The sequence below is a fragment of the Cupressus sempervirens genome, chromosome 7 (genome assembly GCF_028749045.1).
Source record: "Cupressus sempervirens isolate cs-2001-9-10 chromosome 7, ASM2874904v1, whole genome shotgun sequence".
Taxonomy (NCBI): domain Eukaryota; kingdom Viridiplantae; phylum Streptophyta; class Pinopsida; order Cupressales; family Cupressaceae; genus Cupressus; species Cupressus sempervirens.
Window position 1 is genome coordinate 677,226,769 of NC_143124.1, and position 22,029 is coordinate 677,248,797.

Consider the following 22,029-nt stretch of genomic DNA (forward strand, 5'->3'; position numbering starts at 1 on the left):
GATCAAGAGACTTAGCTTGAATCATGAAACTTGCCATTTTCTTAAGAGTTCTTATCCTCATTGTTACAACACTTGTCTTTTGTGGACTAAATGCTACTAGATTTTGAAGATCAATACCCTCATGTTCACAAAAGTCTCTAAGACTTTAGTACACATATCTACTTTCATTTTCCATATGAAGAACCTTGATGGCTTTCCTTGATTTCTTCTCAACATAACTCTTGAAGGCTAGAAACCTATTAAACACTTCATTCTTGTGATTAAGAAAGTAGACCCATGTGTAGCATGAAAAGTCATCAGTGAAAGTGGGGACATAGTGACCCTTGCTAACTGATGTTACTAAAAAGGGGCCTACTAGAACCATGTGAACTAACTCAAGAAAAAATAATGCTGTCCAAGACTTCCCTTTGTCATACTTTTCTTCTAGATGCATATCCATTGAACATATTGAAGATTCACCTGTAGAAAAGTTGATTGTAGGTAGACCTTTGACCATGTCTTTTGAGCTAAGTTGATGAAGATAGTAGAAGGCAAGATGTCCATACCGCTCATGCCATAATTTACTTTGTGAATGTGTCAAAAAGGCATGTGAAGGAGACTTAGGCACAAAGTGGGAAAAAGAATAAAGCCTTGTGTCATGATTGACTTTACCCACTGCAACAAATGAATCATCTTTAAGACTATGCACCATTACTAAATCAGGAAGGAACTCAACTTTATTGCCACCTCCATAATGAGTGATTTGATAAATTGAAAGGAGATTTGTGCTAAGTTTAGGAATGTAGAGAACATCTTTGAACTCTCCATTTTCCATCTCAACTTGTCCTTTCCCTTCAACTTCCACTTGTGTATCATTTCCTATAGAGATGTGAGGTACCTTAGGCTACTTCAATGAAGAAAAGTGTCCTTTTGAAGAACCCATGTGATATGAGGCACCTAAGTCAAGAATCCATTCCCTTGAAGAACTTGAACTTTCCATAAATGCTTTCCCATTTCTCTATGAAGTGGATTGATTTGAATACTTCGAAGCATTTAGCACATTAATTTTGTTCTTCCTAAGTAAGTTTTCCAACTCATCTATTCTCTTGGTCTTGCAATGACACTCATCATGATTTGGTTTCTTGTAATATGCACAAAATAGTTTATCCTCCTTGTTGTTGTTTCACTTCTTGTTGGAAGAAGAATTGCCTTGTTGTGAGGAGGAAGATTGTTGTGTCTCTGATTTTGATTTTGGCTTCCACTACCTTTTCTTGGTGTTGGTAAAACCTTTTCCACCTTGATTTGTTTTGTTCTTATTACTAGCCACCAATGTTTTAGACTTGGATGACTTAAGAATTCCCATATCTATCAACTTGGATTGTTCCAACATCAACATTTCTACAAATGCATCTAATGTAGGCTTAGTGAAGGCACTTCCCATGGTCAACCTATGAGTGTTGTAACTCAAAACAAAAGATGCATACTTTAAATGTAGCCTCTTTAAGATGTGATGAATCAATCGATCATCCTTCATGGGATTACCACAATCTTTAAGTAGTGCTCTCAATTCATTTGCTTTGTTGATATAGTCTTGAATTGTGTCAAAATTCTTAGGATCCAATAGAATTAGATCATCCTCAATTTGGAATCCCTTTTCCTCATCCACCTTACCATAAAAACCTTTAAGTTTTTCCCAAGCACTCTTGGCATCCTTAAAGCTAGAAATTGGAAGAAGAGATCTCTATGAATATAAATCCTAATAATTCCTAAATCCTGGTTGTCTTTAACTTCCCAATCAACTTGTGCATCAGCATCAGTGGGTTTTACAATTGTACCATTAACATATAGATTTAAACCTTTTTGCATTAGTCTACTCCATAAAATATCCTTCCATGTACTATAATTATTTGAAGTTAAAAGTGGAGCTTTAGGTGAACCCATGATGCAAAAATTAAAAGAAGCACAAGAGAGAAAGAGAGACATGGGAACACAAGACACACCCTCCCATTCACTCAATCAAAGAACCACCCCAAAAATGATGCTTTTGGCACTTTACATGTAGTGCATTTAAAATAGGCCACTTGTCAAAATGGATAAAAGTGGGCTTCTAATTTTGTTATTTACAACTAAATTTTGAGGCTTAAATCTGTCATTAAGCACTATAGCTTAGATGTACAATAATTTTGAAGAGTAATCAAAGTAGTACAATGCAGAAAAGGACCTACTTCTAAAAGTGATATTTTGGTCCATACAACCCTATAATCTAATTATAGATCTTGAAAGTAGATAAAAAAAAGCACTTTGAAAAAAAATAGAACCTAATTTGGAGTAAAGATGAGCCCGTACTAAGCATTTGAGGTTGCAAAAATTAGGATTTGCAATTCGCATAAAAAATGAAGACTAGAGAGCTTAAACATCCTACACCAATGTGTAGATCATGAAATTCTACCCTTAAAAAAAAAATTATGACAAAAAGGAGTTTGTATGAGGGAGATATCGTTGTTTAAAAATCACCTCTGTTATTAATTTTTTTGAATTGTTGTTGCACCTCCAAAAATCGATTGACTCTAGATTTCACCTCAAATGTTTGATTTTGATGGAACAAAAGTTGATTTGGGGGTTTTTTGACCTTCTAAATATGATGCCAATATCTGATTGGCACCAGTAAGCTCCAATCTGCACCCACAAAAAATCTCTCCTCCTAGCCTGATGGCCAATTTTTTTCCAGAGAATAATACAGATCCGAAAAAAATGCAAAGAAATTACAAAGATTGAAATAATAAAATATGTAGATCTAAAAATTAAATTTAAAGATCTAAAATGATCATACCAAATTGTGAAAATCGGGCTGTCGGGTGCCAATTTGCAAAATTTTTTTGCCTCAAATTTGATTATGGCCTAGGGTAGGCGAATTTATGGTCAAATTTCACTAAATTGACATTTTGGAGGCAATAACAAGGTCTGTTGTGGCTCTAGACACTCCCAATGACTACAATACTCCAGATCTAGGTTGAGGTCCTCCAAGAGGGGAAGCAAGAAAATGGTCTCCAATGACTATGTGAAGAGAAATTCCCTCAGCTCTAATACCATGTAAGAATTTTCCTTAGGGAAAAATCACCCAAGATTAAGGAGCTCAAGCACAACTATAGAATGGACCAACAAAGTATAATCAAAATAACAATATGATATTCAATTGTTGTAATCTCATGTACATACACACTAGGAGTGCCTGAATATAAAGGCCTCTAGAATGCTTCTAGAATTTCTAGGAGTCAACACGCTGATAAGTGTTACAACTAGGCACATGTCCACTGAGAGTGGATTGTCCTCTATTAAACACAGGAGTAAGTGCAATAATGAGAGGATAAGCCTACAAAGGTGTATCATGTAAAATTATGTTGTAGACACTATGTGCTGAATTAAGAGTGTGTATAACTATTTTCTCAACATGACAACTCAATTAATTATGCAAACTCTAGTGTTGTAGAAACCATGTGCTAAATTAGAGTTTCTTACTCTAGTGTTGTCAACATGACAACTCATAAGAGTACGAAAACTCCTAGGTGTCAAATTAATAAATAATAAAATAATGCATTGACCTAAGTAAACTTAAGTAAAGTATAATAAGTAAATACTTATTTACACCAACACAATTGAAAGCTAAGGAATTTTTGAAGACCTTTGATGAGAAATTCACAACTTTAGCTAAGGTAGCTTTAGTGCAAGCACAAGCCAAGCATGAGGCAACACTATTTGATATAGTGTGCATGAATGTGAGACACAACTTGAATGCACTTGATGTAAGCATCAGGTAGTTAAGGAAACACATTGATGAAGGTAAAAAGTTATATAGACAATCCATGCTATCATATAAATATTTGACACACTCATTGCAAAATTATAGCTCCCTTAGGCCAGTATTGAGGACTATGGAATAGAAGTGGAGAAGATCCACAATGTGATTAGAGGTTTGGATTTTGATAGGGAAAAGGAAGCTAAAATATTCTCTACTCTTAAAGAAATCCTATCACCAAAGATCAACATTTTGTAGAGGCAACTAGAGGAATTTTTTGCAACATAAACTTCCTATGATAAGTTTTTCTATACTAAATTGAGCACAATTAAAGTGGCATCTTATGCACTATGCATGCTAATTAGTATCTTTGATACAATGAAGGAGAACTAGAAAAAGGAATTGCAAAGACTAAAACTTGTATATGAAAATTGTTTCTCCAGAATATCAAGTTGATCAATAGCAGGTCACAAGTTTTTGTATATATATTTTTATAGCTTTTCCATTAATGTCAAAGCAAGAGTAATATATAAATTGTATGATGATTTTATATTTAATGAGGAGTATACTTATGTATCAATGTAAGGAGTGATAAGGAATGTAATCATCCATCAAAACATGAATAAAATTGCTATGTTTTGAAGGCAATTTCTGTGCAGTTACCTTTATTTGTTTTGTTATATATGACATCATTTTGGGACTTAGCCAATTTCTATAAATGTTTCCATCAATTCCGAAGGGGGAGATTTTTGTAAATATGGTTAGTAAGATATCTTGAGTGTTTTCATTTATGGAAACATATATTTAGCATTTCATTTATGCTTTTAGAGTTAGAAAATTGTTTAAGTGTTAGATAGTTTGTAGCAGCATAGAGATATATATGATGTATATGAATGACACACTTCAAATTAACTTATACACAGTTGAGGCTAAGTGTAAAAATGTGTATGGATAGTATGTCACAAGTTAAAATTGAAATACTAGTATGAGTATTTGATAGAGCAAAATAGAGCATAACAAAGAATTGAGTTGTACAACTTAAGGAAATATTTTGGTGACAAAATAATGCCTAAGTCATGATGAGCCAACTTTGTGGATATTAATCCATAAGTTATTTTATATTATATCAAGTGTGTGAAGACATGAAGGTCGACTGAGTAGAGAATTACTAATTTGTGAAGTATGAGTAAGGATCTTATCTAGCATAGATAAGTGTGTGACATATGTGCTAGATGTGCAAGTTGTATGTATGAAAACTATTGTATAGACAACTTGAAAGATACATGAGCCTTATGTGATGTGAGATCTAATGTATGATTAGAGCAAGTGTGAACTACAATAGTGAGAAAGTATTGTATGTATATATATTGTTGTAAATAACTTTATTGTATAAATGCATGTTAGGGCAGCAGGCTCTTCTTGCATACATTGTATTTGATCTACCAACTCATAAAAAGGTTGAAGAAACTCCTAATAGGGTTAAGGCTTCTAACAAGTCCTATTCCTCTAACAAGGACTCAAGACACTATATGTACTTCATAGATTCATAACAGGGTCAATATCCTTAACAAGATCCTTTTGTTTAGCGAATCATGGTGTTATGATTTCTCTATGATTCTCTATGTTTTGTTTAGTTAAAAAATGATGGTGTTATGATTTCTCTATGTGTATGGTTATATTTATTGTTCAACATTGTTGTCTTACTTTCATATGCTACTTATAAAGTAATTAACAATATTCAATTGTGGGGCAAAAGATTGTAGAATATTGATTCACCCCCACTTAGTATTATCTATTTCTAACACTAAGATCGTTGAAATTATGGGTCAAGGTTGACCTAGGTAAAGGATGAATCTAACCTTGACCTTTGTTAGAGTCGACCTTGACCTTGACCCTAGGTCCAAATTTCAAGTTCCAGAGGTTTCAAGATGTCAGGCTTTGGAAAGTTTTATTTCCCACTTCTGGGTTCACTTTTTTGAGTTTTAGAATGGTAAATTTTTAAAATTTAGGTCTATTTTTATGGGTTAAGGCTTAATTGGAATTTAATTCTCCTATGTCAACCTCTCTAGAAGTTTGTGTGCTAAAATACTATAAATAGAATCCCTGATATCTCATTTTGACATCCACTTTTTATGAGGAGGAAGCTTTGCTATGATCCATTTTTTCTACAATACACTTGCATGATCAAGTATCCAAGTATTCAAGCATTCAATTCATCAAGGGAATCCATTGATCGCTATTTAATGGTTCAATCTCTTTGGAGCCCTCTTGTTGAAGATTCCAACATCCACATTCCTTCAAGCTTCTCTCTTTTCCAAGATCCATTCAAGATTCACATTGAAGATCTAATGCAATCAATTTAAGACATCCTAAATTCAATTATACATTCATTTGGAGCATCCATACTTGTGGATTCAAGGATTTGAATCCTTCACAAGGATTACAATATAAGCAAGGTTAATAGTTTCATTTATTTTGTTCATCTATATTGCAATTTCAATTTCAAGTTTGATTCAAAACTAGGTTTTGACTAAGGTAAACCCCTCATCCAAGAAATAAAACCCTTGCTCTTGCAAGAGTAGGTGTGGGACAATGAATATCAATGTAGATTTGAGTACCCTTTTCAAAGAACTTTTGGGATATGTGAACATAATTTTTGTTAGAGTAGTGTAGGTCAAGGTCAAAAATAAAGGGATAAGATCTTACCAGAACTTTGGGTAAAGGTTGACTTTCTTTAGAAAGACAAAAGGTTTATGGGTTTTCTCTATTTCTACATTTCTAGTCTAGATCTAATTGCAAGATTTGTCATAATTATACTCAAACATCAAAAAATAACATTTTCCAAATTTGTCCTACTTTAAGATTAGTATTAGTTTTTAATTCAATCAAGATTTCAATACATATTTTCTATAACAAAATATAAGGTTTTATCCTTTATTCATATTCTCCATAGATTGATTCTTTTGTGCAATTAACCTTTTTGGTTGATCAATTTGGATCTCTCCTTTGGGAATTTGGATTTAGAGGTATATCTTATATTTCTTTCACCCCTCTATACTTTGATACACAGTTATTGTTAATCATACACTTTTGGTGAGCCCATGATAGACAACTCTTTCTTTTATAGTGTTAGATCATGCATGAATTGGATTTGTTTTATGTGTTTGCATCTCATATAAAGTAAAAATACAAAAATATTTGTTTCTTCATGCTTTGTGTTTTCTTAGTTTAGTTCATTTGCATTACATTGGTATATGAGCTTTACTACCTTTAGTTCTACTTATAATATTCTGGTTAGAAGAAGCGATAAACTTATGGGTGCCTTTGTTTCTAAGTCTTCCTCTCCTTTCCTTAGGATCCTTGATGACAATTTGATTATCCATGATTACAACCCTATTATGGAGAAAAAATCTTCTCACTCATCTCATGATGAGGATGATGCTTTAAGATTTCCTCCTGAAAATGTCCAAAAAATTTCAACTAACTTGATATAATGGGTAATTGGCTTATTCAAGAAAACCATAATCAAGATTCTATTTAACCTATAGAGGCTCTTAAGAAAGTCCTTCATGATAATGATCAAGGTATTAATATTCTATGTGGTATCACTCACCTTATGCATTCAAATGTTAAACCTTTTTTTCAAGAAGCTCAAGATTTAGGATTTATTCCTTCGGTTGTTAGTGTTGAACCTTCTTTAGTTCCTTTACCTAGTCTTTCCAACTTATACCCTTTCTTTGGTGACTACAATAGTTTCCTCTCTTTCTATGAGTGTTCCTCTTGTATTGCTCCATTCATCACAACCTTCTTACCATAATGTTCCTTTTACTTATTCCAATCCTCTTCCAGGTGTGGTTCCAAGTGTTACTCTAGTTGTGTCTTCCATTCTTTCCATTTCTTACACTTTACCTAGTGTTTCTAAGATTGTTGTGCCTAATATTTATTGTAATGGTTCAACAATGATCAATTTGGCTCAAACTATGTCATGTTTACAACAACTTGCTTCCTTAACTCAAAACAAGTTTAGCATTCCTACATGTGACATGGGAAGTCCTCTATACTTAGATACCACCTGTTCCTTAGCAAGTTAATGTTCCTCATTTTGAGAATTACAATAGAAAAGGAGATCCTATTACCCATGTTAGAACATTTCAAATCCTTTGTAGCAACTATGCTCATGACCATAGGATTTTAGCCAAGTTATTTACTAGAAATTTTTGTGATAAGGCCTTCCAATGGTTTTTCTCCTTGCCTCCTTATTCTATTGACTTTTTTCCAAAAATTTCTAATTCCTTTATTCAACAATTTCAAAAAAAAATTAGTCCACAAGTGTCTTTAACTAATTCAATGCATTGTAAACAAAAAACTAAGGAAAATTTGATTGAATTCATTGGTAGATTTAAGAATTTACATGCTTAGATTTCTTATCCTGTTACTAATATCGATATTCGATGTATATTTATTTCAAATTTACAAAAGGATATTAGAGATAAGATTCTTCTTACTAAATTTACCTCTTCTTAGCCAATTTGAGAGAAACACTCCAATGGCTCCTATTCCAGTTGATAAGAGTGATGCTGCTCCTAATTCAAAAAAAATTCAAAAGCCTAAAAATTATGTCAAGATAAAAAAAAAAGGTGAATACAGTTGCTGATCAAAGTTGTTGTTGTATCTCATAATGCTACTTCTACATCCACTACTTTTCATTTGAATCATATTTTTACTCCTCTCTTTAAATCTTTACATTCTATTATGAATAGGTTGTTAACTACAAATATGATTACTTTACCTCCTATTCAACCTCTTTTACCTACTATGATTGTGTCTAAATCTTTTAATCCTATTTTTGTTTTTCAATACCATCATCAAAATGGCCATGATACTAAGAAGCATTATTCTTTAAAACATAAGGTTCAAGAGTTGATTAATTCTAATGCCTTATCTATGGATAATTTTGATGGTAGTGGGAACAAGTTTGTCTCTCCCCTTAATAAAAACCTTCAAATCTATATGAATCCTTTACCTACACATGATACTAATTTTATTGCTCAACCATCTTCTATGTGTTGATAATTGGCTAATTATGTTTATTTATGGCAATACATGATGTACATGTTGATAGGAAACCTCAGAAATAAAGATACTTAGTGGTTGGTAATCAAAAAATTATTTAAGTATAGAATTTGGTTTACAATAGTGTATTGTTTTGTTTATAACATGTTGCAGACATTATACTTGGAGATATTATACATTTTGGTGATGATGTGTATAACCTCAAAAGTTTGTACAGACTGTACACAATAGAGATAATCATGTTTTGATGAAGCAAGACAACAAAATTGAAGGAAAAAGTTTTGTTTACAAAACAATTACTTGTCCAATTAGGGTCAACATCCTAGATGTTTACTCTAACTTGAAAAAGTGAATTATAGTCTTAGTTAACCTAGTAGTATTTTATTTAAAGACATTGTATTTATGCAAAGGACTTCCTGTGATAAGATGTGTGTAAGTTATGTTTTGCAAGTGATATCTTGTAAGATTGTGAAGTGAGCGAACTTTTGTGAAAGCGATATATGTGAAGTTTTTATGTGAACTATTTGGTGATTTGAGATCAAGATGAAGATTAGAGATTTTTCAAGGAAGGAAAATAATAGTATATTACTTGTTTGAGAAGTGAGCTCTTCTTGTAGTTGAAATTGCATGTTTGGAAAGTGGGCTCTTCTTGCATACATTATACTACAACTCCTAATAGGGTTGGAATCTCCTAACAAAACTCCTTACACTAAATTTTCTCATTGACTCCTAACAGAGTCCATCCTCTAACAAGGAACTTATATATTAGTATATTATCTAGTGGGTATCATCCCCACTGGAGTTTTCCCTTGGCTAAGGTTTCCCTAGTTAACAAAATATGGTGTTATGAGTCATCTTTGTGCATTGTTATTGTTACTATTCAACATTACTATTTTGCTTTGTTATACATGGTTTAAAGTAAGTAATAATATTGAGTTGGCAACTAAAGTTTGTAGATCACTGATTCACCCCCCTCTCTCAGTAATCCCTATTTCTAACAATTGGTATTAAAGCCTAGTTACTTTGAAGAGGCTTGAAAAATTAAGTAAGATCCCTATGGAAATGGAATAGTTGATGTGGAACCTTGACGAAGCTCTTGAACAAATTGATCTCCTTACTAAAGAAAAAGATAAGTCGAAGGATAGATATGAAGATTCCAAAGTATACATTGGTTAGTTAAAGGAAAAGATTGAACATTTGAAATCCAAGACTAAATCCATTGAATCTGGAACTAGTAATGATGACTATTCAAAGTTGAAGACAAAGTACAAGATCTTGAAGCATGAGTTGAAGATTACAAATCTAAAGTTGACTTTAAAAAATGATCCTAGCAAAGTTGAATCTAATTTGAAGATTGAAAATGCAGATTTAAGAGAAAGTCTGGCAAAGAAAACATCTAAGTTTGAAACATTGAAAGAAGATCATGAAGAACTCCATAAGTACAATACTATTGTGAAAGGTGAATTGACACAGTGTAAACAATAGCTTGAGAAACTTTATTCTAGCAAAGAAAATATTGATGATTCAATGTCTATACAAAGACCTTATGACAAGACTAGTCTTGGTTATCTAATTAACATGTCTACAAAGAAATGTGAGATTAGATTAGATTACATCTAAAAGAAAAAGACAAATCTGATGATAAGATTGTATCCAATCAATCTTCTAAGAAACCTAAAGAAGTTAAGCAAAACAAGGAAGTTAAAATCTTGGATGAACCAAAGCAATTAGAGATTCCCAAGGAAACCAGATATGAATTTAGAGGTAAGTTATTTTTATGAAATGAAACAGGTCATATGAAAAGATATTGTACTAATAAGTCATTTAATCATGTTAAGGACTTTTATTGTCATAATTGTCATGGTATGGTTCATAATGCAATTGATTGTAGGAAACCTAAGTATGATAATAGTAGAATATCTAGATATACTAACCCTACAAATACAAAAAGATCTAATGAAAGGACATCAAGAGAAGGAATATATTATGAAGATAGAAGATAGATCATGTGTTATAAGTGTAACAACTTAGGACACATTGCTCAAAATTGCCATACACCTGATGATCAACAGAATCCTAGGAGTAGAGCACCTGTATGCCAGTTATGCAAGAACTTCAGACACATATTGAAGTGTTGCAAAATAGATAGAAGCTTCAAAGATAGAAGGAAAAATGGAAGAAAATTTGGAAATAGAAGAAATGATAGGAATGATAGAAGGAACCATGAAATGGACTCTGAAATCAGCAGAGACAATGAAGAACACAAAAACATTGTGAGTGGACTTTGAGAAGAACTTAATGAAGCATTTGTGAAAGGAACATATATCTCAAAAGAAAAGTGAGATGATGATGAGATAGGAAGATTTAATTTAGTTGGGAAAAGGTGTATCAACTTGGAAAAGTTGTATCTAGTTATGTTTAGATGGTACCTAAGCTTTCTTGTGATTTGGAGCTCATCTAAACAAGTTATGATGAAATTTAGAGTTACTAGTATTACAATAAAGATTGATTTTGTAATAAAAGATGAAAAGTATGGTTTTGTAGAGAATTTAGTGATGCAATGTCTTGAGGATTTTTGTCATGATAGTTTGAGGCTATAGTAAACCTCGGGTGACATCTAAAGATCAAATAGATGAGTTTGAGTAGTTATTTGAATCAAGTCCAGGAATCAAATCCATATAATGACTAGCTCTAAGAATTAGATCCATACAATGACTTATGCTTCTTACTAGAGGTAAACCATTAGGTATATTCTTTGCAACAATTTCCTTGTATTCGACAATCAAGGGTTAATAAAAATTTGAACTAGTATCAATGGGAGTGGGAGTGCAAGTTCAAATTTCAAATTTGGAGATAGGTGGGAATTCACAGGGAGGCGGATCTCGATCACCAGGCACGTAGGAGGGGATCCAGGCAGGCATCGAGGAGGGGTCAGGCGATGGGGACCCACGTGAGGACATTCCAAGGATTCTCCCAAAGTCCTAGGCCTCACTCTTTAGAGTCAAGCCATCTGGTAAATCCTCTTTCCCTGCGGTTAAGGTTGTGTCAGGTCTGGAAAAGGGATCTTGCACGATTGCTATTCCAAACAAGATTGTTGATCACAACATTGCCTCTATGGCCTCAACGCTTGTTGAAAAGTTTATTGGCCCTAGACCAAATTTTGATGTGGTCCAGGCCTATACTATAAAAAAATGGGGATTGAAAGGTCAGGTCTCTGTCACTGCAATGGCTAAGGGTTTCCTTTCTTTTGAGTTCTCCTATCAAGAGGATATGGCTGATATTCTGTGTGAAAGTCTCAGAGCTTTGGAAGGGCCACCCTCATGCTTTAGCGATGGTTGTCCCAATTGGACTTAAATGAATCATTCCTCTAGCAAGCTCTGGTTTGGATCAGACTCCTGAAGCTATCATTGGAGTTCTAGAATGAGGATGTCTTCAAGGGAGTGGCCAACTCTTTCAGAGAGCTTCTCTCCATTGACCCAATCGCTGCTTCAAAGAGTAGGCTGACTTATGTGAGGATATGCATTGGAGTAAGGGAAGGGGAGGATATGCCCGAAGTGGTTTATTTTCAGTCCAAACTTGGTACCCATATCCAGCAGCTAGACTTTGAAAGTGTTCCTTTTGGGTGTTTTCACTATCTAAAAACTAGTCATAAGGCATTTCAGTGCTCAAAATCTAAGATGACTAGTAAGAAAAATCCCCCTTCTTCTTCTCAACAGAGGATGAAGAAAGTTTGGAAAAAAAAGACCACAATTCAAGGCCAGAAGGACCTATCTTCAGAGACCCAGGTTGCAGCAGAAGCTACAAAGAGGACAGACCTAGCACCTAAGGGAAAGACTAGTGAAGAAGGAGTGTTACACAATTCCTATTCCTCTCTACCTTTAACTGAACCCCAATTGTTAGGGGATGATTAGGTCAAGGAAAGGACCCTCAAGACTGGAGAAGAGGAAGTTAAGGGTGTCTCGTAGAAAGGTCTTCAAGAGGATTTTTTGGACCTTCCCCCTAGAGAGGAGTAGCCGATTTTGGGCTCCATGGAAGAGATCAAGGAAAGAGATAATAGGGAAATTATCATCTTCTAGGATCTAGAGGAAAACTTGGTCTCCACCAAAGATGCACCGACCAGAACAATAAATAAGGAGGATATGGTGAAAGATTAGAACCAAAGGGTTGATCTTCATAGCACCCCAAGGAATGCTAATAAGGCTTCTAGATCCCTGAAGTTCAAAAAGAAGGAAGAGATACTAAGGAAGAATCAAATGAGAGATCCATCCAAGGCTTCTCTGGCAGTGACCAAGAGTAGTTGCAAACCAGATGTGGGCTCTACAACCAAAGCAGACAAGAGATCAAAAAGGGAGTCCAGAGAAGAGGAGACTAGAAGGTGTTTGGTGAATGGGTGCCAAAGAACCCTAAAGGACTTTTCCAATAGTAAAAAATGAAGATCATCTCATGGAATATTAGGGGCCTAAATGGCACCCATAAACAAGAAATCATTAGGAATTTGATTAGAGACCAGAGACCAGATATTTTGATGATCCAAGAAACAAAAATGAAAAAGGATTCTTTGAGAAACATAGAGTTTAGTAACATGATGAGCAGAGAGGCTGCAGACTTTGATGGAGCCTCTAGAGGCCTACTAACTTTATACAAGTCAAAACTTTTCAGGGTGGAATCAGTTTCCAATGCTGGTAACATTCTATTTTGTAAAGTGTACAATATTCATTCCAATGAATTTTGGTTCTTGCTCAACATTTATGCCCCCAACAATAAGAGAGAAAGAAATTCCTACTGGTCCAGCATAGTAGGGATGGTTTAGAATAGCAACTCAAAAAAAGGCATCATTATGGGAGACTTCAATACCCCTCTTTTGGATAAGGAGAAGAAGGGCAGTTTGCCTCAAGACTGGGATAGCAAGCATGATCTTTCCAACTTTATCAATGATTTGGCCTTTCTAGATCTGGACCTCATGGGTGGTAACTTTAGTTGGTCCAATAAACACTAAGGTAAGGAGTGTATTTAGGTTATACTGGATAGAGCCCTCATTTCTCCTAATTGGTTGTAGTCCTCTTCCTGCAAATTAGCTCTTTTGCCTAGATTTGGGTTTGACCACTCCCCCATTTCCCTCTTGATTGTCCCTTTTGACCCCTATAGACCTCCTCCTTTCTATTTCGAGAAAATGTGGACCTCCCACCTCGACCTTCTAGAGAGAATAAAGGGCTGGTGGAGCATAGATGTGGAAGGCACTACTATGTTCAGGGTAGCAAGGAAACTCAGTAATGTTAAAAGGATGTTAAAAGCTTGGAATAAGTCAAATTTTGGTCATTTATTCTCTATGAAAGAGGATCTTTCTTCTAATCTCTCTTCCATCCAAGCCTCCATTCAGGAAAATGGGTATGATGCCTCAAGTAGAGATGTAGAGCTATCCATCTTGTCTGATTTACATGACATCATTAGTAAATAGGAAAATTTTTGGAGGCAGGGATCTAGAATCAACTGGCTCAAGGAAGGAGACCAGAACACAAAGTTCTTCCATTTATCCACACTTAAACATAGAGCTAACAAAAGGATTTCTGGCTTGAAAAAAGACCAGGGTGTGTTGATTAAGGAAGATGATATTTCACTTGAAGCTATCTCTTTCTTCTCCTCCCTTCTTTCCTGGGATCCTTCTCTCTCTAAGGAGGACCAAGATTATATTGTCTCATGTATCTCTTAGATCCTCCAACCACACCATAATAATATCATCTGCGCCATTCCTTCTAATTCTGAAGTGAGAGAAGCTCTTTTTTCTCTTTTGGGGAATAAGTCACCTAGACTTGGTGGTTTTCCTACCTTATTTTTCCAAATGTACTGGCCTATCATTATGAAGGATGTTGTTAAGGTGGTTTAGGAGTTCTTTGGAGCCAAATGCATCCTAAAGGAAATCAACTCCACTTTCTTAGTTATTATTCCCAAAGTGCCAGGGGCTGACACTCTGGATAAGTTTAGATCCATCAGCTTATGCAACTCATTTTATAAGATCATCTCGAAGATGCTCACTTTGAGGCTACTCAAGCTCCTCCCCCTGATCATCTCTCAACAACAATCTAGTTTTGTCCCAGGTAGACAGATTTTAGATTCGATTATCATGGTGCATGAAGTCATTCACTCTATGGAAGTTGGTAAGAGAGAAGGGATGTTACTCAAACTTGACATGTCTAAAGCTTATGATCGGGTGGATTGGTCCTTTTTGGAGTTGGTGTTGAAGGCTTTTGGCCTTGATGCAAATCTTGCAAGCTAATTTCCCAGCTGGTCACCACCCCCTCGCTAGCTATTTTAGTGAATGGATCCCTCTCTAATTTCTTCAAACCTACTAGAGGCCTTCATCAAGGAGATCCTCTATCACCAATTCTCTTCATCATCCTAGCAAAATGTATTAGTAGACTCATGGAGAAGAAAAAGAAAGATGGGAGGATCAAAGGCTTTAAACCTTCTTCCAAATGTACTCCCTTCATGCATCAACAATTTGTTGATGATACCATTATGGGAGGAGAGGGTTCGGTCAGGGAAGCCAAGGCTTTAAAAGACACTTTGGACACCTATTCCAAAGGGTCAGGGTAGCTTATAAATTGGGACAAAAGCTCTATTTTCTTTATCAACACTTCGGAGGGAAGACAACAGAGAATCTCTAGAGTCTTGGGTTGTTAGGTGGGGAAGCTTCCTTCTTCCTACCTTTTTCTCCCCTTGGGCATGGCCCCTTCTGATTCCTTCTAGAATGGCATCTTGGATAGGTTCAGTAAGAAGCTGGCTAGCTGGAAAGGAGCCTCTCTCAGCCAAGCTAGAAAATGTCAACTAGTTAAATCCATCCTTCAAAAGCTACCTATATATGCCCTAAGCCTTTTCACCATACCTAGGAAATACAGGAGAGAATGGAGAAAATCCAAAGGGATTTTTTATAGATGGGAACTGATAGGAATAAAAGGTACCCCCTTGTTGCTTGGGACAAAGTTTGTCTCCCTAAAAAGAATGGGGGTCTGGGGATTAGGAAGCTCACTCATATCAACAAGGCCCTCCTGGAAAAGAAAATCTGGTGCATCTTTAGTAGCATGGAGGAATGGAGAGACACTGTGGTGAATAAGTATATAAAATGGCCCTCTTTTCAGTTTACTCTTTTCAGTGAGGATTTACCCAGAGGCTCAGTTGTTTGGAATAGCTTCTTAAAAGAAAGGGATTTGGCTAACTCTAAGGTCTCCTAGAAGCTGGGAAATGGGGAGAACATTATTTTCTAGTTGGATAGTTGGCTTTCTTAGGGCCCACTCATTAATAACCCTACCTATGGTGTTTGGGCTAGTGATTGCATCAACCTTTTTGGGCACAAAGTCAGTAACTACAGGACTGATCAGGGATGGAAGGACCTTTCTATTATCTCAAAGGAACTCAAACCAATTATGATCTTGCTTAATTCCTTATCCCTCAGCACCAACAAGGATGAACTAGTTTGGAGGGATAATGCCAATGGGCTCTATTCGATTTCCTCTGGGTACTCTGCTTTATGGAGTACAATGCGTCCCCCCCTTCATCGAGGGCCTTGCTCCTGGGCCTAACACCAAAAGTCAACATTTTTTTTAGTTGGTACTTCAGGACAAAAATATCACCCAGGAAAATATCATTAAAAGAGGTCATATCATGCCCAACAAATGTGTTTTATGCAAAGACAAGTCTGAGATAGACAAAAATTTATTTGTTCTTTGCTCTTACTCTAGAACAGTTTGGGACTTCCTCACCTAGGACCTTGACCATAGCTGGTGCATTCCTTCCAACCTCTTGGACTTCTTCTACCAATGGCAAGGTATGTTCAATGGGTCTACCTTGAAGGAAATTAGCTCTTGGCTCCTATTCCATTTTTGTTGGAGCATATGGAAGGAGAGAAACAAATAGATTTTCAGAGATAGGGAGGAGTCAGCTTTGGTTGTTGGAAGGAAGATGTTCAGTAACATAAAGGAAAATATTTCCATGAGGAAGGGGGGAGCTTTTGAGATAGGAGGCAGGAAGAAGGAAAAGGTAAAAGACAAAATGATAAAAAGACAAGAAGCCAAGTGGCACCTCCCCCCTGAAGGTTGGCACAAATCCAACTTCGACGGAGCCTCCAAGGGCAACCCTGGATCCTCAAGTAGTGGAGGTGTGGTTAGAAATGAAAATGGAGATAGTATTGAAGCTTTTGCTTTCCTCTTGGGTTTCCAAATAAATCATTTTGCAAAAGCCAACATCACGTGCAATGTAGTTAAATTGGCTTTTGAAATTGGGGTCACCAATTTATGGCTAGAGGGGGCCTCGAATAAAATTATTAAGTGCATTAATGGAAATTCATATCTTTCTTGGAAAAATGAAAATCTTATCAATGAGACAAGAGAGACACTTGCCAAATTCAAAAAATTCCATGTCACCCATACTTTCTGGGAAGCAAACCCAGTTGCCAACAGGTTGGCAAATATAGGGGTTGGCACAGACCAAAAAATGAGATGGCTTTTCAAAACTTCTTTGCCGGCAGACGTCAAGTGTTTGATTGACTTGGAGAAAATCCAAGGAAGTACGGAGGATATCAAGTTGTAATTATGAATATGAAAGGGTTAAGATATAGGAGTACTTTTCATAATAGAAAAATGGGAATTCATAAATGTAGATATCCTTCTTTGATTAATTGCCACACTTTGTGGGTTGTTTATTGCATTCATTTTAGGGGCAATAATAGAGTTATTTTTCTATGCTCCTTGCTTAATCTCGACGGTCCTTTCTAGTCTCATAGTGAAGAGCTTATGAGTAAAGTGGGTGTGCAAAGTGAGGAGATGGTGGGTGAGAAATGCTGAAAGAAGCCGGTGGGGGACTTTGAGAAATGGAGAAGTAGGCCAAAAGTTTGGGAAAAGCTAGATGAGGGTGGGGTAACCAAGTATCTCATGAAGTTGCATGGTTATGATCAGGAGGTGACTAACAATATGGTGGGGTCCTAGAAAGAGGGTAGGGTTAAGGTGAACAACATCAACTTCTGGATAACGGAGGAGGTTATGGCAGCTATCACCAAGATCCCTATCGAGGGTTTCAAATTCTTCAAGGATAAGAAGCTCTTAGCTAATGTGGTAAGGGATTTTATGGAGAGTGAGAAGGAATTGAAGGCATTAAAAAAATTGACACCTACTATGTCCTCGACTCCATGAAGAAGTGGTGGAGGTATGTGCTGAAAGCTATTATTGAGTATATCACTTTGGACCCAAGGTTTTATAGAGCCCACACCCACCACTTTGTTATTTTAAATCATTTTTGAAAGAAAGCCAAAATCCCATTGCAAACCTAGCACTACATGAAGGGTTGTTGCTTCTTATCAATGAGCACTTCAAAGCTCAGACTATTAGTAATGCCCCCTGTCAAATCGAGACTGTGGAGTTTGGAAGTTCCATTTATTCATCTAACTTGAATGACATTCAGAGCCTTAGTTCTAAGAAAGGAAGAGTATCCTCCTGAGGGAAAGCTATGACTGTTAAAAAATCCCCCTCCCCCATAACCCCAAGCAAAAAAAGCCCTAGGGATCTCAGGCAGAGAAGTCTGAGGAGGGAAGTAGCCACGATGAGGAGGATCTGGAGTTTGAGGGGGTGGTGAAGGAGATGTAGGAGGAAACAAAGGTCAATAGTGGAAGGAAGAAGTGCAAGAGGGAGATTCTAGAGGATGTGCATTCTCATTATGAGGAGACGTCTGCGCTGCCCCTTTCTCCTATCCATCTCCACCTTGAGGAACAGAAAGAGGAGAAAGCTAGGTATGTGGAAGGGGAAGTGCAGACCAATGATAGGAGGAAAGCATGGATTAATTTCAATGTCAAGACCACAAAAATGGAAATATTTAGGGAGGCCATGAATCCCCAAATCCTAGTGGATAATCAAGAAGAGCAGTGGCTAGAAGAATTAATTGATCCGAAGACTGTGGCTATTTCAGACAGGGCCAGGGAGACAGGGATGAATCTTTTAATAATGCTCGCAATAGCATGATTGATAATTTTAGATCAATCAAATGGCTTTTCCACAAGCTTGAGGAGGTTAAAGACCAGGTGAAACACATTGAGGCAACAAGGGAAGGAATGGAAGACAACAGGAGGATAGATTCGGCTAATAGGCTCACTCTAATGGAATAGAGGATACACAATCTGGAAAACTACAATCATAACCTTGCCAATTAGATGTTTTCCTTGTTAAACTCCATCAACAACAACATCATCTCTCTCATTGTCTAGATCAAAGATAGAGAAACACACGATGATGAGGATGGAGAAGACAGAGACGAGGCCAGAATGGAGGATGACCCTGCAATAGACAATTCCACTCCTGCATAGGACTAGGGGAATCCAAGAGGGAAATAGATGGAAATGGAGGAGAATCAATAGGCCTTTGAGGCTACTTAGGTGATGCAAGATCTGGAGCAAAAGAATGAGGAATAACTCTTGCCTATTCTTTTGTTTATCGTTGTCTTTTGGCTTTTTGTGCTAGCTTTTGGCCATGGATTTGTCTATTTCCTTTTCCTAGTCTTTTCTTAGTACTTTTTCCTTTGGCTGGGCTTAATGCTTATTATCAGCCTTTGAACTTTTACTTTTTTGGCTGGGCTATCATGCTTATTATCAGCCTTCTTATGTACTAAATTTTGTGTTTCAAGTTCCTTGTAAAACCTGTTTATCTAGTTAAAAACAATTTCCTTGTATTCATGCAAAAAAAATTCAATTTGTTTCAACATTCAGCTAACACTATTAACTTCTATTGTCACTTAGCCTCTACTATCTTTTGTTGCTTACCATCTATTTGTCTCTCAACCTTTACTATCTTGTGTCACTCGTCCATCACTACCACAACTAGGCCCTCTAGGAATTACAACAAAACAAACTTGGTTCTTTCTCATCTCATTCTCAAATTGCATTCCATTAACCATGCAAATTCTCATAGTGGTGTAATTTATCTCATTAGGAGACTCAATCAAAGTCATAATGTATCGTCAACTTCATTCATCCAAATAGTATATTGGTTCAATATTCCATTATATGCAACATGTTTATCATGTTGCCAAGGTCTACCCAACAAAATATGGCAATAATCAATAAGCATAATAGCACATAAAACTTTGTCAAAGTAATATCTAATCTTTAATTTCACAACACATTTCTCACTTAAGAATACCTTATGCTCAGCCCTGATTCATGAAAAATGGTAGCATTTAGGATGCTTTAGTCTCTCCAACTACACCTTTGTAACCAACTCCTTTGATGCTAAATTTGTTGAACTTCCACTATGAACAATCACTTCACAACATTTTGTAGCTATCTTACATCTAGTTTTGAAAAGACTTCTCCTATGAAAAAGTTCCTTATCCTCAATTTTCTCACTACAAAAAATTCTTCTCACCATCAAATTTTCTCCAGACTTAGGATCACTCTAAGGGTGCACATATTCACCTTGTATTTTAGTATTTCTACCATCATTCTCATTCTAATTAGATTATCTACACTCAAAGGATCTATTCCAATTGTTGCCACACATGAAAAAATTAACATGAAAACCACCTCTAGAATAAGAATTACCTCTTCCTTGATAAGAACTACTACATCCTCAGCAAGAATTACAACAATTCCACTCTGTCTTTCCCTTATCATCAATTTTCTAGTCACATTTTCCCTTATCTTGCACAAAATTCTCAAATCTACCATGTTCTCCATAAAATCTAACTCTACCTATTTGGATTCTACCACCTCTACCTCTTTGTCTTTTCTCATTCATATTTGTCAAGATCTCCTCAAATTTCATGATATGCTTCCTCCACACTATCCAATTTTACAAAACTTATTTCATCTTGAATTCTAGATCTCAATCCATTTAGGTACCTTGCAACTTTCTCAACCTCATCTTCCACATGTCTAGATTTGTTGTACAATTAGTAGAATTCCTCAGTATACTCATTTATAGTCATGTCCTTTTGTTTCATATTTTGCATCTTTATCAACAAGGTAACTTGGTAATCAGCAAGAAGGAACTTTCATTTCAACTTGTTCATAATTTTCAACTAGGTTCTAATCTTCTCTTTTCTCCTTCTTTGTCTATTAGTTTGCAAATGCTCCAACCACAATGCAGCATGAAATGTATTTAATCTTTAGCTCTCTATTATTTATATTTTTTCCAAACTCAAAGAACTTCTCCATGTTAGAGACCCAATCCAACACAATATTGGTGTCCAATTTTGCATCATAAGGAAAAACTTCCATAATATGATTTGAATGTGCCCTAGACAACACTCTCAATAATATTTCCTCCTCTTGGTCTTCTTTAGGTTTTGAATTAGGATTTGGTGTCATTTTTTCATCATCAAGGTGCACTCCTCTCCTCTAGGTTGTCTCCATGACATCTAATCTAGCTATAATCTATCTCAATGTATCGATTATAGTAGTATTAGCATTTCCTCTCCCACAAACCATCTTTACAAATAGGTTCCTCCTAGAACATAACCCTCTACAAGTTATCAATAAAATCTATAGATCTTCCACCCTACAACCAAAATCAAATAGGGCTCTACATGATCCAATCTTCTCAAAGATGAACCTCAAGCTTTGATACCACCTTACGTACGCAGAAACCTAGAATGCTAGGGCTAGAGGCACATGTAACTATCTAGTCACCTCACTAAGAAAACATGATGGAAGAAAATAATATAAAGAACAACACCAAGAAGAGAAGGAAAAACAAATTATCACCATACATGCCCAATTTTAGGCCTTCTGGGTTCTAGGTGATACAAAGATTCAACTTTAGGAGCCATGATATCTATAAGTCTAACTCTAAATTCGCTCCTCTAGGATCATTCACTTCGAAATCACTTTAAGTGATCTAAGTGATACCTAATCTAAGCCTAGAGACCCCTCTTTAATCTTGCCAAAATGGTTTATAGAAGATTCTAGATTATTATATAAAAGTAGGCCAACCTTAAAATGGTATGCAACATGAAAGTCACACCTCAAATTAAATACATAAGTTAGCTCAAACTAAGAACTAGTCACAAAAGATTGTTGAAAGTATAAATTGGAAACCAAGATACTAAGGTGGGGAAAATCAAGATTTATAGTACTTTTAACTTTTTCACAATACTAGACAATTGACCACATTTACTATCTCATACCCAATTACTTATGCATGCATAAC